Source organism: Pleurodeles waltl, chromosome 5 (genome assembly GCF_031143425.1).
Source record: "Pleurodeles waltl isolate 20211129_DDA chromosome 5, aPleWal1.hap1.20221129, whole genome shotgun sequence".
Classification (NCBI taxonomy): Eukaryota; Metazoa; Chordata; class Amphibia; order Caudata; family Salamandridae; genus Pleurodeles; species Pleurodeles waltl.
Genome location: NC_090444.1, coordinates 714,664,177 through 714,691,083, shown reverse-complemented (window position 1 = coordinate 714,691,083; position 26,907 = coordinate 714,664,177).

Below are 26,907 nucleotides of genomic sequence, written 5' to 3'. Positions count from 1 at the left end.
TATTTCATTTGTGTGAGGACTGTGCGACTACAGTGATATTGCATGAGTTTTGCATGTCTCCTTGTTAGGCCTTGGCTGCTCATCCATACTACCCCTAGAGAGCTTGGCTTCTAGACACTGACTAAATTTCACTAATAAGGGATAACTGGACCGGGTATAAGGTGTAACTACCTTTGGTACCCACTACAAACCAGGTCAGCCTCCTACGCTGGCCCATTGTAACACCCATAGCATTTTAGCCTGCCTCAGTTGTTGTATACATCTACATCATTGTCACCACAAACTGACAAACTACTACCCTGGGGTTGTGTAGGTATTCCAAGGTGTTGAGGAATGGCATCATACATCCTTCAGTGAAGTAAGTAATAAGTGTGTGCCATCTCAAGGCACACATATGTTCAAATTGCTATGTGAGTATACTCATGTGAAGTTGATGTACCTAACTGTACATTGACTGGATGAAATCATGCATGTAGTGCCAATAGTGTGCGGCCTGCCATTGTTGCCATGGTATACTATTGTTCATCAAGTGAGGGACAAGAACATGGGCATAGAAATATGGCTCAACACGGACACACTTGCTCAGTGGCCAAAGGATGCATCTGGTGGTGCAGGTTAGTGAGTGGTGTACCAGTGAAGGAGCTGATGCGGGGCAGCCCCATACTGTCAGTGAGAGGCGGCAGGCCTGTGGAACTGACACAACACATGTGTCCTGTTTGGTTATAGACATCGTATAGGCTGCCTGTGATAAACAATTAATTGGAACATGGAACTGCGAGTAGTCTGGACCATTGCACGATCAAATCCCTTACATGGCCTTGGGTAATTACACAAAGAGCCTGATATAAATACAGTGGTGCAGCAGCAATTATATCTATACTATACTTGTGGCCCCCAGTGCACCCCTTACTCACTGCCATGTGTGTGCATACTCAGAAATAAGTCACAGCATAATTCAGGTGTCATCCAACATCATCTATTCATGTGAAGTTCAATGATGCACTAAGCAGGAGATGCAACAGATCATCACAACTACTGCTGAGTACATGGGGGCCCTCCTCATATATTTATTTACCCACATTACACACCTGTTCTCAGCAGCCGTTCCGAGTGCTTGAAAATGATACATCTGGAATTATCTTCTGACTCAGAGAAGTTGCAGGGCACAGGCCTCATTTGTAGCTGCTCATTACTGAGTTACACTATGCATGCATCACAACACTTTGTGATGGTTTTGCAGGGTAAATGATACATCTGTGCTGCATTTGCTTCCTTTTGTACATTTGAAATTCAGCCCTAACGAGGGGCATTGACTCTTCAAACAGGCCACATATGACATGTCCACATCCATTGCATGTAGCACCCAAATTTATGAAAAAAAAATGTCATGCACATGCAAAAAAATGAGATTGTATGGCAATGGGAGACTTACCATCTGTTCCACCAATCTCAATTCCCAAAAGGTCTAGCAGATCCTGCTCCCGTAACACCAGATCTGTCCAGCGATGCTTAATTTGATGTTCGTTCCTTCCAGTTGCAAATATTCGAGTAAGGTGGTCGAGCACCTTGCCCCACTGCAGCCGCCTTGCCTCCATGGGGTAGCCAAGTATCACCTGGTCACCCAGTTGCAGCATCATAGAGAGGTGGTTTGCCAAACGCCAGATGAACCTCCCAGCTCATCCGCAGACATCCGGCTCATCATCTCTTTGCCAAACATTCCCTGTGGTGAATTGAGTTTACACAAAAAAATATGAAACTTAATCCTTACACCTACCCCAACTACCCAAACTACCCCAACAACTAAACTACCCCAAACAAATACCTGACAATACAGAGACAAAAACAGTACACTCACTATTCAATATTCAAGTTATGAGACAATTAATATACAAAATAACACAGGATGCAGCCCAATATACACTACAAATAGAGCAAACACTCCACAAATCCACCAGCACCTAAACCACACAACCTCACACAGTCACAGAGAAACAGACTGTGAAGTGAAAGTGAAACAACACTCACTGTAGCATGTTTGCAGGCAGGATGTCCTGGTACATGACTTCCTGGACGTGTGTGTCACATTTTTCAGTCATGGGTAATTTTTTTAGGGCATGACGGTTATGCCTCGTATTTTATCACCATTAGTGTGAAAAGGACTGTGGACCTGCTATAGGTGCACAAGGGCTATGCGTCTATTAGTGTTGGGGTGTGAGGTGTAGGATTGTGTCCAGGACCTTTGGTAGGCAGATGGAAAAAGGGATGACTGGGAGATACCAGCCACTAGAGCACCTGCTGTATGGAGTGATTCAGACGCTATCATGTGGAGGACAGTGAAGAGTTTTGTCATTGGTGGAATGTTATGGGGAGTATGCAACCTTGCCATGATGTGTGACACTTCCAGGTGCAGCAGGCATATGATGGAATCCCAGTCTGTACATCCGGACCACCTTTTGTTCCCTCATTCTAAAGATGGTTATTCACTGTCTAAATAATCTGTACCTACTTCTGCACTGCCTCTGTGGCTGTTGTGGTGGGGTTTGAGGTTGCTGCGGTAGTGGTGGTTGGATCTGCTGTCTTCGCAGCCTTCTGCGGCGTGTGCCAAGCTGGAGCAGTAGTACTTCCATGTTGTCCTGGCAGTTTCTAAGGCTCCTTCTGTGTTTTTTCCTTGAGTGGTGGTGTGTGAGCCTCTATTTAATGCCTGGTCTGACTAGGTTTTACATTTTGGCAATAATCGGACTTTGGGCCATTTTTGGAGTCTGCTTCCTTCGTTAGTGTTGTTTTTGCTTAGGGGGATAAATATGGCGCTAGTGGGTCAGCTTTGTCTTTAGGATGGGAACACCTACCTTGCATCTCATTGACGCAAGGTGCACATCCTAAACACAGCATTAACTCCAATATTTTGACGCTTAGTGGGTCTAGCATCAAAATATAAATTTGGAGTTAGCTATGCGCCATTTTAGCATCATAAGATTTGATGCTAAAATGGCACAAGCCAAGTATAAATATGCACCTTTGTGTTTTCCCTTAGAGCAATATTGCAGTTCTAATAGTTGCACTTGTCCTTGTGATGGCGCTTCAGTGCAGTCACTTTGGCCAATATTTCTGGATTTTGCCGCAAAGCTGTACTAACACAGTTTTGCTTCAAAATTCATAGCACCTGCTAGCGCCATTCCATAGCGCCAGCCAGGGGCCATGTTTATGGAATGGCGCACAGTGCACAAAGGACAGGCTAGCATCTAAAGAAAAGACAATAGCCGGGGGGATGGGGAGAGGGGAAAAGGCGTTAGTGGGTCAGAAATTACACTAGGCTGTTCACAGCATTAAATATGCTGTTAACCAGCCTAGCGTCATTTTCTGACGCACTACCACCCAAAATGTATTCCTGTCTTAGTAAAGACAGGAGAAATTCCCACCACCCCAATGGCCAGCCCAGGGAACCAATGTTCCCTGGGCAAGGCCATAATACCCAGTGCCAGGCAAGGGGGCCCATGTTAGGGGCCCCCAATGTCACAGAAAAAAAAGAAATTCAAACTTACCTGTACTTACCCAGGATGGGGTCCCCCATCCTATGGTGACCCTTTATGTGGGTGTCACGTCGTTTTTGCACCAGAGTAGAAATACGATGGAAGGGGGTTAGCATGAAATTGTGGATGGAAACGCCTACCTTGCATCTCATTAGCACTGTAGTTTGCTGCATCGCAATATGACGCTAACGCCAATATTTTGACACTAGACGGGTTCAACGTTAAAATATAAATATGGAGTGGTGTGCCCTGTTTTAGCATCAAAATAACTGACGCTAAAATGGAACAAAGCAGGTATAAATTTGCCCCTTTGTCTTTTTTTGTAAATGTTATGGAGCACATGCTCTACAGCTTTTACTGCCATTGTTAAGAACGTATAATTTTACCAATTGTAGATCAGCATTGTTTTTTTCAGCAAATGTTAAAAGATGAAACTCTTTGTTTTACTGCTGGATCATTTTTAAAATTAGTCATAATCTGTTGAAACTCAGTGTTTTTTTAACAAGTTTTTATATTTGTATTCTATTGCTCTTTAGGTCGAACGTAGCATTTCGATGTGTTGTATACCTTTAAGTATACTTATAGTATCGGTTCAAGCTAATTCAAGCAATTTAATTTGTTGGTTCCAGTGTCCTTCAAAACTCCTTGCTTGCTAGAGGTAATTTCTGCCTCTTTGTCCTGTCTTTTTCACTTTGGGAGCAGCACAAAGCATTGTAGAATTACGCTATGTCCTGTTTATCTCTTCTGTAAGGGTCTTTTTTTTTTAGTATTTGCCTGTTTGTCTTACACTGTGGGTGTGTGTTCAGTCCCTCCTCCCCACCAGCTCCCTCTGTAAACATAAACCAACAGCCGAGGGTGGCTTTTCCAGGGCCAGCTCACCCTCGCTCTTTTTCTCTTGTTGTTTTCAGTCTGTGTGGCAAGAAAAGTTCTGTCGGTAATTTACAACGCTAAGAGCTCTAATTCGAGCAAACACAAGAGCATTGCATTCCAAATGCTTGTCATTTTTATTGTTTCCTGCTCATTTGGCGCCTGTCGCTGCTCTCAGCTGCTCGTGTCCTCGATGAGTGTTCCGTTTCGGCTTCACTTTTTGTTCACGGCGCATCTTCCAGTTCAATTAGTCTCCCTTTGCCAGGACGCCCCCACCTTCTGCCCCTTGCTGCTTGTTTTTACTGTCATCATTGTTCAGCTCTGGCTCGCCAGGAGGTGTGGAGGCTTTGTTCCCGCGGGGTCACTGAGATTCTTTGCTGATGGCTGCGTTTGGTTACAGCAGACTTTTAAAAAATGCGCCTTTCATTACGGCCTTTCTGTGTCTCCGGAACTAAAAGAAATGACAACCAAGAAGCCACAGCAACAGAGCCTCATTGAAAATTATGGAAAGGAAAACAATTATTAGTTAACAAGAGCTTTGTACAAGTCGAAAGGAAACGCCTGCAGGTGCAGTTCTGTGCTACCAGAGCTATTTTTATGAACACTATTTGCTGGCATATCTAGGGCAAATATCTTCACCAAGTACAGCGATGTGGAAGAGAACTGTAGGCTTCCCGTTCCCAAACCCACCCTTCAACATTCCCTAGATCACCTTTCTTCAGAGAACACTATTTCACTTTCAGAAAGCAAAAAAAAAAAGAGTCAATTATATACAATGTCTCTTAAAACAAAATTTAATTGGATTGTGACAGCTGAGTTCCCAGACTCCTCCCTAAGAATTTCCACTCAAGCTACTCTTCTGAAAACCCCTGCCCCCGTGTTATAACAGTTTCACTATTGATTCACCCCTTCCGTACAGCCTGTTGTTTTCAGTGGCGTAACGACACTTAAGGGGGCCCAGCAATGACTTACTCAGGAGTTCTCAGGCCTGGGTGCTCTGCTGAGGGGGCCCCCTTGAGCTCAGGGCCCCCTGCACCATTGTTATGCACCAATTCCTTTGTAGCTATATTCAATCACCATCAATAAATATTACCAATGCACTATGGGACCGATTGTCGACTTTTGAAAAGTTTTCTTTGCATTTCTAATCAGATACAGAAGAAATGTGAATAACCGCCATATTTGCTAAGGTTTGATATTTTGCTGAATTGCAGAAATTAAATTACTTGTTTGATTCCAGCACAAAAAATCAGCTGCTAGTAAAGGATGGGACTTCAGCATACATTTATTTAAAAATGTATACTAAATCAGTAAAACGAACATACAGTTGTAGCCTCCATAAATACGTGACAGTGGTATAAGCGTTCAGTTGGTTAAGCATTGCGCAGTTTTCCACACCTTTACAACCTTCTGTTTGCTTTACATCCTACATTCTCATAGATGATCCTGTTTAGTAAACACCTATGGCACCAATTGACGGCAAATACCAATTCTAATCATTGACAAATTATCATACACAGCAAACTTTTTCAACAAATGCGTGAGCCCTTAACATGGATGTACTACCCAGCCTGTCAATGTTTTGTTCTTGGAGATGTTGTGAGGCTTTTTGTTAGCTCGGTAGAGATGCTGGATAGTAAAAAGTAAGAACAAATGGTGCTCTCGTCATGAGTCAGGCAGAATGAGATTACCATCTAGAATTCTATTCTGCCTGATGTGGTGGGCCGGTGTCCCAACATTCCAGAGTGTTGGTGCAGTGCTATCAATGTAAATTTTGTATGCAGAATTTGCACCACAGCAGTACTGTGCAACTTGTAATCAGGCCCTTAGTTGTTTTGCCATTTTCCCCACATTTTAGAAAGAGCAGATGAACTCTGGTATTCACATAGAGGTGTTCAAGGAGTGCCTCTAGCAACAGCTACTCCGTAGCTGCTGATTGTTACAACTAGGATTTAACTAACCTGAGTGTTATAAGTAACAAATGACACCGCCATTTTAATCTCTGGTTGTTTGTTTCTAATATTAGTGTTCATTAACTGCTTCAATAAAAGATTACTGAAAGAACATACAACGCCCATACAATGGCCTCCCAAAGAAGGTAAACATCTTCTGAAGTAATTCGCTGTGTAGTGATTTGCGGTCAAAAGGCATGTGCTTTCACTTTTGTTATCCTATCATTCTGGTGATATGTTGCGACTACGGGTGTCTCCTTAGTTACTGTTGAATCTTTTCTGCTTCAAAGATTCATAAATGGAGTGGTACACTATCAGTATTGATCATATTACTCATCTAAGTACAATCCAAGAGACTTTTTACATATATATGGAATTGGTGGTTATTTTGTGAGCAAGGGAGTTTGCTAATACCCACACAAACGTGACACACCACAAAGACCTGAGATCAGAACAAAAAACTGATTTGACAGAGGTATTTTAATAACGAGCCAGGATTGTCATCTACACCTATGAAGTCCGACTAGTAAGTAACACACCATCAATTCACTATGTAAAACGTGGAAGGCATCAGAACCAATGTTAAATTAAGTTATTCTCACTCTGCACCAAACTCTAAATGGAATGGACACCTGGAGAACAGAACAAGTCTCCCCAGTTGGTCAGAGGCTTCAAACACCTTGGGACTAACCAGTGCTTAATTTGTAAATAAAAACTTGCTGGTGCCCAAAGCTCTCCTCTGAAACACACGGATGCTGCAATTAAGCGTGCAAGCACAGAATACTGAGGCAGCGTAATGCTGAAGCAATCTCAGCCTCTTTAATCCATTTACAGCCACTACCTGCCCCTTCAGTTCACTCTTGCAGCTTCCTGCTTTTCCCCCTTTTGACGCTTTTTCATAATTCTCTTTCTTCGTCTTTCCCATATATGTCTTTTGCTCTCAGTAAATGCTTGAGGTAGAAAAATAAGTGCTGGCCCTCAAAAATAAGTGCTCACACCAGAAACCACTGGCTCAAATTAAGCACTGGGACAATTGATGAAGCAGTGCTGAAGCTTAAAAGGAGGTTATGAAACCACCAAGTGGTTAAATGTGTCATCTGCAGAGGCAGAGAAGGAGTCCATTGTACCTAATCTTGCATGCAGACACTGGTAATGTAGTCCACTTTCACTTTGTTATGCAGCCTCCACGTCCAGCAAAGGCAATTGTTCTGTGAAACATTTTGGATACTTTTATATAGTAGCCACCCCTTGCATTTCAATGTAAAAAATGTGTACCCTAGCAACCAATTACTTCTTTGGTAAACAAAACAAGCATTGGTAAAGTCAATAGGTCTCGCCTATTCAAGCTGTTGCCTTTGACAATGTTGTAGTCATGTTGCACACAAACATGGCTGAAAGTGTTAAAAAGAAGTAGGACCCAAGGCATTGCTGGCCAAGTTCTAACACTTTTTATTAAAATTGGTGGTGTGTGGCATCTCGGAGGGAGGGCCATCAACTCTGATGGTGGGGTGGTGAAAGTAGTATTATATTGGAATGAGCAGGGCAGATTTCAATTAGGATGCTAAAAAGCAATGTTTTCATTTTTTTCTGCAGCTAGAGGAAAAAGGTAAATGGAAGTGCTTTAGTTCTACGCAGGGCTACTGGAATTATATGGCAGAAAAATAAATTATGAGGCAGGATTGACCAATTTAGGTGGCAAGAAAAGTACAGTTATGAATTTACAATGCTAATAGCGCTAACTCAACAAAATGCGAGACCGATTGCATTGCAAATGCTTGTTTTATAATTACCTTCTGATATTTAAAATAAAGTTTTTGATTGAGTGATTGACAGTTGTCCGTACGTGTATACATTTAAAACGCGTACATTATGTGTTAAGATTAAAAAACACGAAACAGAAACGCATCATGTATGCAAACAGTACCAAATGGATTCAGTTGAGATGTGCCTTTCAATTCTATTGAACTTTTGAATTTTCATTATTCTGCATGTTTCCATTTACTGTTCATGGTCTGTCAACATCCTGATAAAAGCATTTTTGTTTCACCCAAGGCCACTGTTGAATCACTGCTCATTTAAAATGTTCATTTTGACCTTTGTTTATGTTTCTCAAGGCTGATAGAGGGTTTTCCTATTAGTATACATAATCAACAAAATTCATCAGCCGGTATTTGTGCTTTTTTACATTTATCTGAATTTATTTTAACCCAAGGGGAATGTGTCATGGTTTCTTTGAATGGGATGGTCTGCTAATCATTGCCAAAGTGATGATGTATTTTCATGGTGCACGTTTTACAGTACAGTTTGTCATCTGTGAAATGAGACAGAAAACCATTTAGGGGTTCTCAAAGTCGCATTTTAGAGTCTTTTAGCATAATTTCCTTTACATTGCCATTGAGGGTTGTGAAAATAGCCACGAGGAGCTTGGTACATCCGCACAAAGTCTATTGCCTTGGAACAAACTATGCCCCATGCTTTTGTGGTCCCAGTGTAGTTGTTTCTATCACCGTACAAAGCTCGTTAAAATAATTTACTTACATTTTATGGTTGTCTTTTACCAGAGGGCAGACAATCCGTGACTCAGATATAATTGTGGCATGATTCAGCTGTCAGATTGAAGGCATCAGAAAAACAGTGCAGTTGTATCCTTAGTAGTAAAGTAAACTGATGAGAACAGACGCTCGACTTGATCATAGCCAAAAAGCTGAGAAGCCTAAAGTATTTGTAAAGATGTGGAGATGTGTGTAGGAACTTAAATCAGGGACCCACTGAGTGTTCTGCTGGTGGAAATGGTGTTTCTTTGCAGCTCATCCAGCTCAGGGAAGGAAAATTCTTTAACATATGGCCATCTGTGCTACTGGGAAAAGTGGGGGACTTAGCAGGCTTCCTGCCAAAAATTGTCAATTTAGAGAGAGAACTTATGGAAAATGGCCCTTTTTGAACGGTTATCCTCAAATGTTTTGCCTTTCTTCTATTTTTCTGACCTTCTTTTTATTGGCTTTAGGACTCTGGGCACTTTACCACTGCTAAACAGTGCCTAAGTGCATGTGTTCTCTGCCCTAAAACTTGGTATGATTGGCTTACACCTGTTTGACACATTTAATTTACATGTAAGTCCCTTGTAAGGTGGCATGTCATACACCAGGGCCTGTAACCTAAATACTACTGGTGGGCTTGCAGTGCAGATTGCGTCACAAACAGAAGTAGCCTTTCAAACATGTGACTCCTCTGACCTCCTGGTCAGTGTCTGTTGCCCTCCCAGTGCAGCTCCTTCTGCTGCTGCTGCCACTGCTTTTGCCAAATTGACAGCCTGTCTGACTCTCAGTTTAAGGCCCTACTCCACCCGCAGGATCCTGCCTGCACCTCATCCCTGGTGGCCTAGTGGCCATCTGCAAGTAAGTATCATCTGTCTCTCTATGTCTCATGCCTTTTACTTCTACCTTCTTCTTTTTTACTTCCCCGTGCCGCTGCTGCTGACCCCGCTGCCCCGCCCCCTCCCAACAAAATGCTTTTCCTGCCCTCTCTCCTCACAGCTGACTAGACCCCCCACTTCCCTCCCCTTCTTAAATGTGGCCGCACCGCTGGCACGTCAAAGGCAAGGCTGTCTGTGCCCGTCCGTGCCTGGACCCCGCCCAATGACACGGACCCTGGTTCTCGCCCCGTCCACCAGTTTGGGGCCAGCAGTCTAGGCGCTCTCAACCTGGGAAGGTCATCAGCCTGCCACAAAGCCAACCCCAGGAACACCCATGGACCCTTTTCTTGCCACACCTGCTCCAGCACCGTCCAAGGACTCCCCCATGATCTCGTACCAAGCATGGACAGGTACCTCAGGTACATACTCCTCAAAACACGCTCCCTCATCAAACATGCGGTAGAAGACTGGGACCACCTTGACTCAACAGCCCTCTTCAGAGAGACTTGGATCAGCCCCACCGCTGCCCCATACATCGCCACGGACATCCTGGACAACTACAAAATCATCCACAAGGACAGAGCCAACTGGCCTGGAGAAGTGTAAAGAAATGGCTCCCTGTTGCAGTTACCCCCCACTTTTTGCCTGATACTGATGCTGACTTGACTGAGAAGTGTGCTGGGACCCTGCTAACCAGGCCCCAGCACCAGTGTTCCTTCACCTAAAATGTACCATTGTATCCACAATTGGCACACCCTGGCATTCAGATAAGTCCCTTGTAACTGGTACTTCTAGTACCAAGGGCCCTGATGCCAAGGAAGGTCTCTAAGGGCTGCAGCATGTCTTATGCCACCCTAGAGACCCCTCACTCAGCACAGACACCCTGCTTACAAGCCTGTGGGTGCTAGTGAGAACAAAATGAGTAAGTCGACATGGCACTCCCCTCAGGGTGCCATGCCAGCCTCTCACTGCCTATGCAGTATAGGTAAGACACCCCTCTAGCAGGCCTTACAGCCCTAAGGCAGGGTGCACTATACCATAGGTGAGGGTACCAGTGCATGAGCACTGTGCCCCTACAGTGTCTAAACAAAACCTTAGACATTGTAAGTGCAGGGTAGCCATAAGAGTATATGGTCTGGGAGTCTGTTTTACACGAACTCCACAGCACCATAATGGCTACACTGAAAACTGGGAAGTTTGGTATCAAACTTCTCAGCACAATAAATGCACACTGATGCTAGTGTACATTTTAGTGTAAAATACACCACAGAGGGCATCTTAGAGGTGCCCCCTGAAACTTAACCAACTAGCTGTGTAGGCTGACTGGTTCCCGCAGCCTGCCACACTAGAGACATGTTGCTGGCCCCATGGGGAGAGTGCCTTTGTCACTCTGAGGCCAGTAACAAAGCCTGCACTGGGTGGAGATGCTAACACCTCCCCCAGGCAGGAGCTGTGACACCTGGCGGTGAGCCTCAAAGGCTCACCCCTTTGTCACAGCCCAGCAGGGCACTCCAGCTTAGTGGAGTTGCCCGCCCCCTCCGGCCACGGCCCCCACTTTTGGCGGCAAGGCTGGAGGGAACAAAGAAAGCAACAAGGAGGAGTCACTGGCCAGTCAGGACAGCCCCTAAGGTGTCCTGAGCTGAGGTGACTCTAACTTTTAGAAATCCTCCATCTTGCAGATGGAGGATTCCCCCAATAGGGTTAGGATTGTGACCCCCTCCCCTTGGGAGGAGGCACAACGAGGGTGTACCCACCCTCAGGGCTAGTAGCCATTGGCTACTAACCCCCCAGACCTAAACACGCCCTTAAATTTAGTATTTAAGGGCTACCCTGAACCCTAGAAAATCAGATTCCTGCAACTACAAGAAGAAGGACTGCCCAGCTGAAAACCCCTGCAGCGGAAGACCAGAAGACGACAACTGCCTTGGCTCCAGAAACTCACCGGCCTGTCTCCTGCCTTCCAAAGATCCTGCTCCAGCGACGCCTTCCAAAGGGACCAGCGACCTCGACATCCTCTGAGGACTGCCCCTGCTTCGAAAAGACAAGAAACTCCCGAGGACAGCGGACCTGCTCCAAGAAAAGCTGCAACTTTGTTTCCAGCAGCTTTAAAGAACCCTGCAAGCTCCCCGCAAGAAGCGTGAGACTTGCAACACTGCACCCGGCGACCCCGACTCGGCTGGTGGCGATCCAACACCTCAGGAGGGACCCCAGGACTACTCTGATACTGTGAGTACCAAAACCTGTCCCCCCTGAGCCCCCACAGCGCCACCTGCAGAGGGAAACCCGAGGCTTCCCCTGACCGCGACTCTTCGAACCTAAAGTCCCGACGCCTGGGAGAGACCCTGCACCCGCAGCCCCCAGGACCTGAAGGACCGGACTTTCACTGGAGAAGTGACCCCCAGGAGTCCCTCTCCCTTGACCAAGTGGAGGTTTCCCCGAGGAATCCCCCCCTTGCCTGCCTGCAGCGCTGAAGAGATCCCGAGATCTCTCATAGACTAACATTGCGAACCCGACGCCTGTTCCTACACTGCACCCGGCCGCCCCCGCGCTGCTGAGGGTGAAATTTCTGTGTGGGCTTGTGTCCCCCCCGGTGCCCTACAAAACCCCCCTGGTCTGCCCTCCGAAGACGCGGGTACTTACCTGCAAGCAGACCGGAACCGGGGCACCCCCTTCTCTCCATTCTAGCCTATGTGTTTTGGGCACCACTTTGAACTCTGCACCTGACCGGCCCTGAGCTGCTGGTGTGGTGACTTTGGGGTTGCTCTGAACCCCCAACGGTGGGCTACCTTGGACCAAGAACTAAGCCCTGTAAGTGTCTTACTTACCTGGTTAACCTAACAAATACTTACCTCCCCTAGGAACTGTGAAAATTGCACTGTGTCCACTTTTAAAACAGCTATTTGTGAATAACTTGAAAAGTATACATGCAATTTTGATGATTTGAAGTTCCTAAAGTACTTACCTGCAATACCTTTCGAATGAGATATTACATGTAGAATTTGAACCTGTGGTTCTTAAAATAAACTAAGAAAAGATATTTTTCTATACAAAAACCTATTGGCTGGATTTGTCTCTGAGTGTGTGTACCTCATTTATTGTCTATGTGTATGTACAACAAATGCTTAACACTACTCCTTGGATAAGCCTACTGCTCGACCACACTACCACAAAATAGAGCATTAGTATTATCTATTTTTACCACTATTTTACCTCTAAGGGGAACCCTTGGACTCTGTGCATGCTATTCCTTACTTTGAAATAGCACATACAGAGCCAACTTCCTACATTGGTGGATCAGCGGTGGGGTACAAGACTTTGCATTTGCTGGACTACTCAGCCAATACCTGATCACACGACAAATTCCAAAATTGTCATTAGAAATTGATTTTTGCAATTTGAAAAGTTTTCTAAATTCTTAAAAGACCTGCTAGGGCCTTGTGTTAGATCCTGTTTAGCATTTCTTTTAGAGTTTAAAAGTTTGTAAAAGTTTGAATTAGATTCTAGAACCAGTTGTAGATTCTTAAAAAATATTCCAACTTTTAGAAGCAAAATGTCTAGCACAGATGTGACTGTGGTGGAACTCGACACCACACCTTACCTCCATCTTAAAATGAGGGAGCTAAGGTCACTCTGTAAAATAAAGAAAATAACAATGGGCCCCAAACCTACCAAAATACAGCTCCAGGAGCTTTTGGCAGAGTTTGAAAAGGCCAACCCCTCTGAGGGTGGCAACTCAGAGGAAGAGGATAGTGACTTGGAGGAAAATTCCCCCCTACCAGTCCTATCTAGGGAGAACAGGGTCCCTCAAACCCTGACTCCAAAAATAATAGTCAGAGATGCTGGTTCCCTCACAGGAGAGACCAACACCTCTGAAATCACTGAGGATAACTCCAGTGAAGATGACCCCCTGTTAGCCAGGATGGTCAAAAGATTGGCTTTGGAAAAGCAGCTCCTAGCCATAGAAAGGGAAAGAAAAGAGATGGGCCTAGGTCCCATCGATGGTGGCAGCAACTTAAATAGGGTCAGAGATTCTCCTGACATCCGAAAAATCCCCAAAGGGATTGTAACAAAATATGAAGATGGTGATGACATCACCAAATGGTTCACAGCTTTTGAGAGGGCTTGTGTAACCAGAAAAGTAAACAGATCTCACTGGGGTGCTCTCCTTTGGGAAATGTTCACTGGAAAGTGTAGGGATAGACTCCTCACACTCTCTGGAAAAGATGCAGAATCTTATGACCTCATGAAGGGTACCCTGATTGAGGGCTTTGGATTCTCCACTGAGGAGTATAGAATTAGATTCAGGGGGGCTCAAAAATCCTCGAGGCAGACCTGGGTTGATTTTGTAGACTACTCAGTAAAAACACTAGATGGTTGGTTAACTGGAAATGAAGTGTGTGACTATGTTGGGCTTTATAATTTGTTTATGAAAGAACACATTTTAAGTAACTGCTTCAATGAAAAGTTGCATCAGTATCTGGTAGACCTAGGTCCAATTTCTCCCCAAGAATTGGGAAAGAAGGCAGACCACTGGGTCAAGACTAGGGTAACCAAAACTTCCACTGGGGGTGACCAAAAGAAAGGGGTTACAAAAACTCCCCAGGAGAAAGTGGGTAACACTAGAAACAAAGAAAAAGAGTCCTCTGTAGGCCCCCAAAAACCAGAACAGGTGGGTGGGCCCCAGGACACAACCCAAAACAAAGGTGGGTACCAGGGTAAGAACTGGGATGCCACTAAGGCATGGTGCCACAACTGTAACCAGTCTGGGCACCACACCAAGGACACTTCTTGTCCCAAAAACAAACCCCAGAACAAAATTCCTGGGGTAACCAGTGTAGCCATGGGAGATGACTCCTCAGATGAGGAGGTCTTCCTAGCCTTCAACTGGAAACAGGGCCCAACAGGTGAGTTGGAGATTCCAGAGGGAAGCAGACACTTCCACCACCTACTGGTGAATGGAATCCCAACCACTGCCCTGAGAGACACTTGTGCCAGTCACACTATTGTGCATGACAGGCTGGTGCTCTCAAACCAGTACATCCCAGGTGAGACTGCCAGGGTAAGAGTTAGCCTAGACAGGGTCACTAAGAGGCCTGTGGCTTTAGTGCCCATAGAAGTGGGTGGCACTCTTAGCTGGAGAAGGGTAGTAGTCAGTACAGACCTCCCCCTTGATTGTCTCCTTGGAAATGACTACCCAGAGGTTAGTCAGAGCTCAAGAGAGGAACTGGTCCAGTGCCAGTCCTCTCCCAAGGATTCTGGAAGTCCTGCCTCTGCAGTAAATGCAAGCAGGCCCCAGAAGAAGAAGAAAAGAAAACAGAGTAGGAAGGGTGGACAACCTTTAGCCAAGGTTACAGCAAGCCAAGGAGATTCTGCTCCAGTAGGGGAGAACTCCAAAAATGGCCCTGATAAAGTCCAACCTGACCCACAAGAAGTCCTGGCTAGTCAGGCAACTGTTAAACCTGAGTGGGTGGCTCCTCAGCTAACAGAAGAAAGAGTGGAAGAAGGGTGTTTACTACAAGATGTGGTAACCCCCCACTCCAATACAGCAGACAGGCAACCTGAACCCAAAGAAGCCTGTAACTTAGCCCCTTCCCTTTTAGGTGAAGAGCTAAAGGTGTGGTTCTGGGCACTGACAGCTGTCAGTGGCCTCTGCTGGGTGTTAGCCTTTGTGGCTGCACTATCCTTGGCATGGTGGTCAGACCCCATGCCAAATAGCAAGTTAGGCCCCCTGACCCTGTTGGTCATGGTGGGGTTACTCCAGCTCTGGGTAACCTCTTTGGGTAAGCTAGGGATGACCCTGGCTAAGATAAGATTAGCAGAGGTGGATACCTCTAAACCCAAAATAAAAAGAATGGGTGGAGACATTGAAGAAGCAGACAAGAGGCAATTCAGACTAGGTCCTATCACTGTGGAAGTGGGTCAGTTCCACAAAGGGAATGACCTGAACAGAAGGATGTAAGGCAGAGTAGGCCCTGCAACTAACCAGCCTATTTCTCCTACTCTTCCTCGCCTGACAGACTAGGAAGACTCTCCCAGCTTGGGCTGAGTCTCCTGGCCTGTGGGCTGGGGGGGGCTTGTGTAAAGAAATGGCTCCCTGTTGCAGTTACCCCCCACTTTTTGCCTGATACTGATGCTGACTTGACTGAGAAGTGTGCTGGGACCCTGCTAACCAGGCCCCAGCACCAGTGTTCCTTCACCTAAAATGTACCATTGTATCCACAATTGGCACACCCTGGCATTCAGATAAGTCCCTTGTAACTGGTACTTCTAGTACCAAGGGCCCTGATGCCAAGGAAGGTCTCTAAGGGCTGCAGCATGTCTTATGCCACCCTAGAGACCCCTCACTCAGCACAGACACCCTGCTTACAAGCCTGTGGGTGCTAGTGAGAACAAAATGAGTAAGTCGACATGGCACTCCCCTCAGGGTGCCATGCCAGCCTCTCACTGCCTATGCAGTATAGGTAAGACACCCCTCTAGCAGGCCTTACAGCCCTAAGGCAGGGTGCACTATACCATAGGTGAGGGTACCAGTGCATGAGCACTGTGCCCCTACAGTGTCTAAACAAAACCTTAGACATTGTAAGTGCAGGGTAGCCATAAGAGTATATGGTCTGGGAGTCTGTTTTACACGAACTCCACAGCACCATAATGGCTACACTGAAAACTGGGAAGTTTGGTATCAAACTTCTCAGCACAATAAATGCACACTGATGCCAGTGTACATTTTAGTGTAAAATACACCACAGAGGGCATCTTAGAGGTGCCCCCTGAAACTTAACCAACTAGCTGTGTAGGCTGACTGGTTCCAGCAGCCTGCCACACTAGAGACATGTTGCTGGCCCCATGGGGAGAGTGCCTTTGTCACTCTGAGGCCAGTAACAAAGCCTGCACTGGGTGGAGATGCTAACACCTCCCCCAGGCAGGAGCTGTGACACCTGGCGGTGAGCCTCAAAGGCTCACCCCTTTGTCACAGCCCAGCAGGGCACTCCAGCTTAGTGGAGTTGCCCGCCCCCTCCGGCCACGGCCCCCACTTTTGGCGGCAAGGCTGGAGGGAACAAAGAAAGCAACAAGGAGGAGTCACTGGCCAGTCAGGACAGCCCCTAAGGTGTCCTGAGCTGAGGTGACTCTAACTTTTAGAAATCCTCCATCTTGCAGATGGAGGATTCCCCCAATAGGGTTAGGATTGTGACCCCCTCCCCTTGGGAGGAGGCACAACGAGGGTGTACCCACCCTCAGGGCTAGTAGCCATTGGCTACTAACCCCCCAGACCTAAACACGCCCTTAAATTTAGTATTTAAGGGCTACCCTGAACCCTAGAAAATCAGATTCCTGCAACTACAAGAAGAAGGACTGCCCAGCTGAAAACCCCTGCAGCGGAAGACCAGAAGACGACAACTGCCTTGGCTCCAGAAACTCACCGGCCTGTCTCCTGCCTTCCAAAGATCCTGCTCCAGCGACGCCTTCCAAAGGGACCAGCGACCTCGACATCCTCTGAGGACTGCCCCTGCTTCGAAAAGACAAGAAACTCCCGAGGACAGCGGACCTGCTCCAAGAAAAGCTGCAACTTTGTTTCCAGCAGCTTTAAAGAACCCTGCAAGCTCCCCGCAAGAAGCGTGAGACTTGCAACACTGCACCCGGCGACCCCGACTCGGCTGGTGGCGATCCAACACCTCAGGAGGGACCCCAGGACTACTCTGATACTGTGAGTACCAAAACCTGTCCCCCCTGAGCCCCCACAGCGCCGCCTGCAGAGGGAAACCCGAGGCTTCCCCTGACCGCGACTCTTCGAACCTAAAGTCCCGACTCCTGGGAGAGACCCTGCACCCGCAGCCCCCAGGACCTGAAGGACCGGACTTTCACTGGAGAAGTGACCCCCAGGAGTCCCTCTCCCTTGACCAAGTGGAGGTTTCCCCGAGGAATCCCCCCCTTGCCTGCCTGCAGCGCTGAAGAGATCCCGAGATCTCTCATAGACTAACATTGCGAACCCGACGCCTGTTCCTACACTGCACCCGGCCGCCCCCGCGCTGCTGAGGGTGAAATTTCTGTGTGGGCTTGTGTCCCCCCCGGTGCCCTACAAAACCCCCCTGGTCTGCCCTCCGAAGACGCGGGTACTTACCTGCAAGCAGACCGGAACCGGGGCACCCCCTTCTCTCCATTCTAGCCTATGTGTTTTGGGCACCACTTTGAACTCTGCACCTGACCGGCCCTGAGCTGCTGGTGTGGTGACTTTGGGGTTGCTCTGAACCCCCAACGGTGGGCTACCTTGGACCAAGAACTAAGCCCTGTAAGTGTCTTACTTACCTGGTTAACCTAACAAATACTTACCTCCCCTAGGAACTGTGAAAATTGCACTAAGTGTCCACTTTTAAAACAGCTATTTGTGAATAACTTGAAAAGTATACATGCAATTTTGATGATTTGAAGTTCCTAAAGTACTTACCTGCAATACCTTTCGAATGAGATATTACATGTAGAATTTGAACCTGTGGTTCTTAAAATAAACTAAGAAAATATATTTTTCTATACAAAAACCTATTGGCTGGATTTGTCTCTGAGTGTGTGTACCTCATTTATTGTCTATGTGTATGTACAACAAATGCTTAACACTACTCCTTGGATAAGCCTACTGCTCGACCACACTACCACAAAATAGAGCATTAGTATTATCTATTTTTACCACTATTTTACCTCTAAGGGGAACCCTTGGACTCTGTGCATGCTATTCCTTACTTTGAAATAGCACATACAGAGCCAACTTCCTACAAGAAGGCATTGCCATAATCTACAAGAACAACCTCCACCTGACTACCACCATCAAGTTGCAGTCTCAGTCAATGCACAAGCACTTACACTTCCAGATCCAGACCAACCCACACACCTCCCTGCACGGCACCCTCATCTACAGGTCATCCGGGCCTCAGTTCTGCGAAGACATCACTGACCTCGTCCCCCCCCAAGCTCTCACCTCCTCTGACTACATCCCACTCCGTGACCTCATTTTCCACCTTGACCCAAACACCTTAAACCTCCTGGACAACCTGACAACTCTCGGCCTCAAACAACTTGTCAACGTCAACACCTACAGAGCCGGACACATTCTCATTACCATCTCTCACACCTCTGAACACAATTGGTACAACCACAAGTGCATCCACTTTACCTACACAAAGAACACCACACACCACTACACCCCTTTCCCCCTGGCAGATGCTGGGGCAAAGTCACAGAAGCACAGCTCACCAATGCTCTCAACCACTCCCTTCCACTGGATGCAACAGATGCTAATGAAGTCGCAAGCAAGCTACACCGTTGAGTCTCAGACTGCACCAACAACATAGCCCCCCTAAGGAAATCAGAAGGGAATCGTCAGAGCAAATTTGCCAAGTGGTTTACGCCAGACTTACGGGAATCCAAGCACACTTGCAGATGACTGGAATGTAAATGGGGGCTCAGCAAATCCAAGGAGGACTGCACAGCCTATGAACATGCAGTCACCAAGTACCTCCAGAACATCAGAAAGGCCAAAAAGGGCACCTTTCAATCACGGTTCAACACTAGCACTCACAACAGCAAAGAGCTCTTCGCCATCGTCTAAAAGTTCACAAACCCTGGGGCAGACACCTCATTCATCCCTCCCTCCCAATCTCCTCGCCACCTTCTTTCACCTTAAGATCCAGGACATCAATGAATGCTTCAGGAACCAAAGCCCACCAGCACCGCTCACCACCATGGACCTAGCACCCCTTCAGGCACTGAACTCTTGGACCCCCATTACCATAAAGGACACCCAAAGACTGTTGAACTCCATCCACTTGGGAGCACCCTCAGATCCATGCCCTCATCACATCCTCAACTTGGCCAGCGTCTCCATAGCACCGGTGCTCTGCCAAAGCATCAACCTATCCTTCAAGACCACCACATTCCCCTCAGATTGGAAACACGCCAAAATCAGCTACTCAAGAAACTTACCGCCGACCCTAAGGACCTGAAAAACTACAAACCCATCTCTCTGTTCCCTTTCCCAGCCAAGGTAAAGGAGAAAGCTGTGAACCAGAAATTCGCTGAGTTCCTGGAGACAGATTATATCCTACACCCTTCCCAGTCTGGATTCAGATGTAACCACAGCACCGAAACTGCACTCTTAGCAGCCACCAACGACATAAACATCATACTGGATAATGGAGCCACTGCCGCACTCATCCTCCTCGACCTCTTCACTGCATTTGACACGGTCTCCCACTTCACCCTCTGCGACAGACTACATGATGCTGGCATACGAGACAAAGCTCTGAACTGGATCAGGCCTTCCTCACCGGAAGAACGCAGAGGGTCAGACTACCACCATTCACATCAGAACCTAAAGACACTTGCTGCGGAGTTCCCCAAGGATCCTCACTAAGCCCAACTTTTCAACATCTACATGGCCCACTCGCTAAGATCAGCATATAACACAAGCTAAACATGGTCTCCTATGCCAACGACACCCAACTGAGCCTCTCTCTGTCTGAGGACTCAAGCTGCCTCAAGCTCAACTCGGACAAGACACAGATCCTCGTGATCGCCTCCACCCCATCTGCCTGGAACAACTCCTGGTGGCCCACCGCTCTGGGTAATGCCCCCATCCCCACTGACCATTCACACAACCTGGGCATCATCATGTACGCCTCCCTATCAATGACCAGCCAAGTCTCCTCATCAAGCTTCCACACCCTCTGACTCCTGCAGAAGATTTTTAAATGGATTGCCACCTACATGAGGAAGACAGTCACCCATGCACTCATCACCAGCAAACTAGACTACAGCACCACACCTTATGCCGGCATTACCAAGAAACTTCAATCAAGATTACAAAGAGGTCAGAATGCAGCAGCCAGACTCATCCTGGACATCCCCCCACACAGTTGAATCTCTTCTCACCTCAGAGACCTACACTGCCTCCCAGTGAACAAGCGCATCGCATACAAACTCTTGATCCACACCTTCAAGGCAGTGCACAACATAGGACCAGCATAACTCAACCACTGCCTCACCTTCCACATACTCAACACACGTCTCCATTCCTCCCAGCTCGCTCTTGCAGCCAAGATCCGGAAAAGTAGCAGCCCGAACATGGATCACACTGCCGCTCAAGCTCAGGCAGACCCCAGTTCTGAAGCAGTACAGGAAGGACCTCAAGACCTGGCTCTTCAACTGAGCAGCACACCTACATTCAGTGCCTTGAGACCCTATGGGTAATTAGCTGCTCTTTACAAATCCATGATTGAATGATTGATTGATTGATTGAAACATGTCTTAGGCCTGTCACTGTAGTCCCTGCGTGGGCAGTTCACTGCCGCTTTGACTTGGCATTTCAAATGAATTGCTAAGGCCGAAACTCCCTTTTTACCACACTTATGTCACTCCTAATGTAGGCCATAGATAGCCCTATGGGCAAGGTGCTACGTATGAAAAAGGTAGGACTTGTACTTAAATGTTTGACATGTCCTAGTAGTGACAAACAGCCTATTTCATGTTTCACTTCTGTGAGGGCTGCTCCTCTCATAGGCTAGCATTGGAAATTCCCTTATATATCGGTAAGTAGTAATTTCTGATCTGTGAGGAGTAACCAGGCCATGTTTGGTATGTTTGGAATAGTAGTGAGAAATCCTGCTTACTGGTGTAGTTTGATTTTACAGTACTGTTTTAGAGATGCCACTTTTAGAAAGTGGGCATTTCTCTGTGCTTATAACTCTAGTGTTTTGCAATCTGACTCCAATCCATGTCTAGGGAAGAGTGAAAGCTATCCTGGGTGCATGCTTTCCAGACAGCCGCCATACAGGAGGGGCTTGTTGTGAGAGAGAGGCATCTGCATCCATCTGCATACAGATAGTCATCCTGGGCAGGGAAGAGGGGGGTCTTTTTACACCTTACATGTCAATAGGCTATGTACTGCCCTCACACAACAGGCTGATTCCCGCTACTGATGTCTGGTGACATGGCTGGGTTGAAAGGTGGTTGTGTTTTACTTGAAAGAGCTCATTTGAAGTCATCCCTTTCTTCAAAGACAATTTTGAATATAAGTACAGATGCCCTGACCCCATCGTTTTACAACACTTTTGGTACTGGGACTGAACCTCTACCAGAAGGACTGCTGAGCTACAGAAGGACTCATCTGAACTGCTGTTGTGTTGTTTCGCTGCTAACTGCTGTCTGCTGGGTGGCATAAAGGACTCAATGGATTGCTTTTCTGCTTGTTTTCCTGCTGCCAGCTGCTCCCTGACTTTAGAGGCAGTACCAGGGCTGCCAGGGGGAACTGCCATAGAGCCTATCTGCTTTGTCTGCTGGCCTGCCGGCCCCTTCATACCCCTGAAGTGCCTACCAAGGAATCCAGCATGGGAGTACGCTGTGTCCTACTCCTTGGCTCCTGCAATCATAGCAGCGTTGGAGCGCTCCCAAACTCTAAGAGCTCATCTGTACCAATAGCAAGTGGTGAGCGCTAGTAATTATTCCTACTTCTATGCATGTTGAGCACCTAGGCCAGATGTAGCAAGGGTTTTCCCCATTCTGTGTCTACGGGAAAAAGTGTTCGTACATATGGCCCCTAACTCCTTGCAGTCCACTGTCTGTTGATTGCTGCATGCTCTCCCGCACATCAGTGCATGTTGAGTGCTGCCTCATTGACCCCTGACAACATCTGTCCTGACCGCCCTCCCCTCAGCTCAAGATCATCTGCTTTTCATGTACGCTGGCGCTGCAGTGCCGAGGGAGGCCACCGGGCGAGGACCTCTGTTTTGCCTAGGAGATCCTGGCCTTCCCTCCATGACAGAGTGTGTCTCCCACGTCACGTGACCCCCGACGGCAGGTCGATGTCAGCATCTGGCTTTCCCCATGAGGCAAGGGTGGCCGAAAGGTGAAGCTGCCACAGCCGCTCTCCACTGGGAACCCAGAGGGAGAAGTCCGAAAGGGCTAGGGATCACTGTGCTCTTGCCCTAGTACAGCCCGTACGGTTCCAAATCTTGTGGTCATCACTCCCCTGCCACTTCTACGAACAAGGTGAGGCAGATGAGGGTAGTCACTGGCGGAACAGAAGGCGTGGGCATTGAGAGGCTCACAGTCATGAGGGCCCCCCACTCCCCCCTTGTTTAAGCGTGTGGAAACTGGCTAAGGAATCCATTTTATTATCCCCCAGGCCTGACCTCATCCTGTGATACTCAATGGTGTACAGGCCTGAAAAACATATGCAGAAGGTTGAATGACCTTTAGTACATTAACCCTGACCGGCAGCTTGTAATGCAAGGCTTGCCTAAAAGAGACAGTTCATGTGACATGCATTGCTTCATTTGCCCAGCAACAGACAGACATCTCGATGTCCACATAGGTCTGAGGAGAGGTTATGAGAAAGCTGGATTGGTGACGCCTTGGAAAGTCCCAAACGTCTGAGAAATGTGGTCATCTTGTATCACGCTGCCACCATGAAATGTTATTCTACTGTGATTGGATAGATGCCTAATACATGTGTAATACCATACATCTCCTGATCAACATCATGCCATGTACTTGATGAAGAAATTATGTTTCAGTTGTTCTGATTGGATGATGTATTTTCACCCTTTTGTGGTTTTCATGCATAAAAGATTGTATTGGAGTTCTGCAATTCAGACTGCTTGGCCTTTCAAGCCACAGTCTCCATGCACATATTATTAAATATTTCTGCTTGTACCTTAAGGCTGGCTGGTCTCTGGTTTGTTCCTGAGGGCAGATAGAAAAGGAGGCTTCAACATATGGTGCAGAATGCGGTGTTTGGATTGACGATCTCCCCTGCCTGGCTCCCAGCTGTTTGGGAGGGCCCCTGGCTCTTGTGGGTTTCCCTGCTGTGCTCGGAGTGTCCTTCTTGGAAAGGGTGCCAGTGCTGTGGTGAGTCTCTGTCACTTCCTGGTCACCTCTGGTTTTGCCTGTCTGCTTTGGTCTGTGTCTCAATAAGTGGGGAGTGGAGTGATAAGAGGTTTAGTTGCTTCTGAGTTTTCCCATCTTCCTCTCCCTGAGCACTGTTTTTTGTTTCAGGCTCTTTTTCTGCTCTGCCTTCATTGGGATGGCGGTAGTACCACTCTTGTTCAGGTGGCTACTCCTGCTTTTACATTGGTGGCCGTGCACCACGCGTCGGATTCTGGGGTTGTATGCTACTTTCCCTCTTCACTTGTCAGTTCCTTACCCCTTTCTTTCTGGGCTAATACTGGTGTTTGTTTCCTCTGCTCCGAGGATGCAAGCAGGTGTCATGTTTTTATGAATGTGTGTAGCCGGTGGGGCTGCAGTGTGGTTGTCTGGACAGCTCGAGGGCTTGTCCAGGGTTGCAGCCTGAGGGGCTGTAACAGTGGAGCGGTCAGCCGGTGGGGCTGAGGCGCGTGTTTTTCCGAGACACCCAGTGGGGTGGTCTCTGGTCACAGCCGGAGGGGTTGTGACTGTTATGTACCCAGCCGGAGGGGCTGGGGGGAAACCTGGCCAGGGGGGCAGTAGTGGTCTGCCCCGGTACAGCAAGCAGGGAATGCGCTGCTTATTTGCCTGTCACCTCCTCGGTTTGGTTCTTCTGTGAACCACTCTTCCGGACGCCTGGTGCCCGGGGGGGCCTCCAGATTCTCCACAGGAATTTTTCGCCCTGGGTACAAGAGGTGAGTGGTGGGAGGGGTATTTAGATTGTTTTATAGTACCTGTGTTTTGCATGTTGCCATTTATCACATTGTAGCATTGTGTTGTTTTCCATACTGTTCAGTTTTGAGCGTCTGTTCTATCGTGGTGAGGGCCTCTTTTTGATATTGCAAGGAAACTGACAGTATTGTTTCTGTGGCTTTGCGGACATGTGTTGTGCTTTACAGTGCCGCCTACATTCTAGTAGCATATGGGATGTCCCTTGAATGAAGGGCTCTCCTGTATGTGCAGGATAATATAAAAATACAAAATGCCTGAACTGAAGAATGGTTTCCTCCACATGGTGGGGGGGCTGACAAGGGCAGGGAAGATTGGAGGATGAAACAATTAGAGAAAATAGGGGCTTGCCAAACTCTCTTCCTGTGACGAGTGCACAGCCACGGGAACAAACATTAATTTTGCTTGAGGACATTTGGGAAATACACTTCAGCCTGAGGGCACCACAACAGGGACCAAACACTCTGAGCTTCCTGCATAGCAGCAGGCAGAGACGGAACGTGAAAGCCGCACCCTAGCATGGCGTTTGATGGATGAGGAAGTGAAAAATAAAAGCAAAACATAAGAGACCTTGTGAAAGAATTAGACAGTTATTCCATAGCCAGGGTAAAGAGGAAGTGGCTAACCCAATCAGAAAACATGAACAGAAGTACGAACAGATATCAAATGAAATGTAAGGGTGTATTGGCAAGGGGCGTGGGAGATCACACAATTTACTATGGGATATGTCCACGTATGCACATCACACACTCCATAACATCAAGATGTGGAAGGAGGTGCTCAGCAATACAAACACACAGCTGGAGATCACAAGACACAGTCTCTCAGTATAAAATAAAAATAAAATGTACAGAGTTAAACAGAATAATAGCCATGGGAGGGCTGCTTTGGAAGGATCTGGATACATTGTTTAGCATTATTGTACCAGGAGATTTGTGGGAGGATTGTAAGAAAGTGGTACACTGGCCTGAAATATGTGACCACTACTGCAATTACTACGCTATCATTTGGCACTAGACTAAGTATGGGAAAGGTTTGCAAGTAGACAAGGGATGGTTGTAACATGCTTACACACTGTAGAAACTTTAAGTTCAATTGTTAAGTTATCGCACGTAATAAGACACAAGCTTATGACTTTATTACTTGTTAGTGGCTTTAGATTAAGATCCTCTGGGTGGCGTTTCACTGTACAGCTGTGGGTGGTGTACAACAGTGGTTCCCAACCTGTGGTCTGTGGTCCCACTGTGGTCCATGACACAATCCCAGGGGGTCTGCAGGCCTGGCTGGGAGGAAGTCACTTCTCTAGCTGGTGCCTCTACAGAAACATGTGTGTGAGTGTTTTTATATTTATTACTTCCTTTCTTCAGCAGGTTTAAAAGCACTGCAAAGATCATTGTACAGCGAAAAAAAAAGCATCAAGATAACTTTAGTGATTAATGTACCTACTGGGGAGGAATGAGAGTTTTGGACAGTGGCAGTTTTGACTGAAAGGTAGTGCAGATGGTTAATATGCCGGCTGCAAAGGATGTGTATCATGCAAAGAACAGTATTTTGCGTGGATGGCACAGTGGGTCACTGCTTTTGTCACAGAGATTCTTTAAGTTACTGTACAGTTCATAATGGTAATATAGCACAGTGAGCTATGAACTGCAATTAAGGAGCTGCATGCCAACTGCATAGCACAAATTAGAAAGCTGTTTTTCCCAGTCTTTCATTTTCCTTATACTGCTCAAAAGAACACAAAAAAAAGGTTTGCCTGTGTAGAAATACATTCTTATTATTAAAGACAACGCTAACAACTGTGTAGTGTTCTGAATGCTGAGTTTGTGCTTCTCCAGACCAAGCACTCTTAGCAAAATGCCTACCAGTGTGGATGCCATGTAAATCTTACACCTTGTACTCCCCTGTAAAGTGCTCCAACCCCCTACACTGGTATGAGAGGTGCTATAATAAAAATGAATTACATGTGACAAAGAGGATAGGGAGAGATGAGAGGCACTTATGGTTTACTTCCTTTCCACACCACATATTTATGTGTAAAAGCTTTCTTAGATCTTATGTACCTAAAAAATTATAACAGAAATAGCCCCGGAAATAATGAAAGAAATTGCCCAAAGGATTCACCTTTCCTAAATAAAACTAAAAAAATTGAAAAGTTAGTCGCCAAGAAGCAGCACCAACATTCCCAATAGAATGTTTTGATTTTTGCACATTTTTTCAATATAAAAGAATTACATCTTTAGTAATGTTAGTATTTCTTTGGTGTGTACTATTTATTGCGAATTACTGTTTTCATGTTTGAAATTTAAACTGTGCAAATTGCTTGGGGGTCCTCGGCTTCCAGTAATGTTTCAGTGGGGGTCCCCAGGAGTCAAAAGGTTAGGAACCACAGGTGTACAACAAATAAGAACTTTCTTATGTAGGGATTACATTTAAAAATATTTGACCCATGCAAAGGTTGCCAAAATTCTTA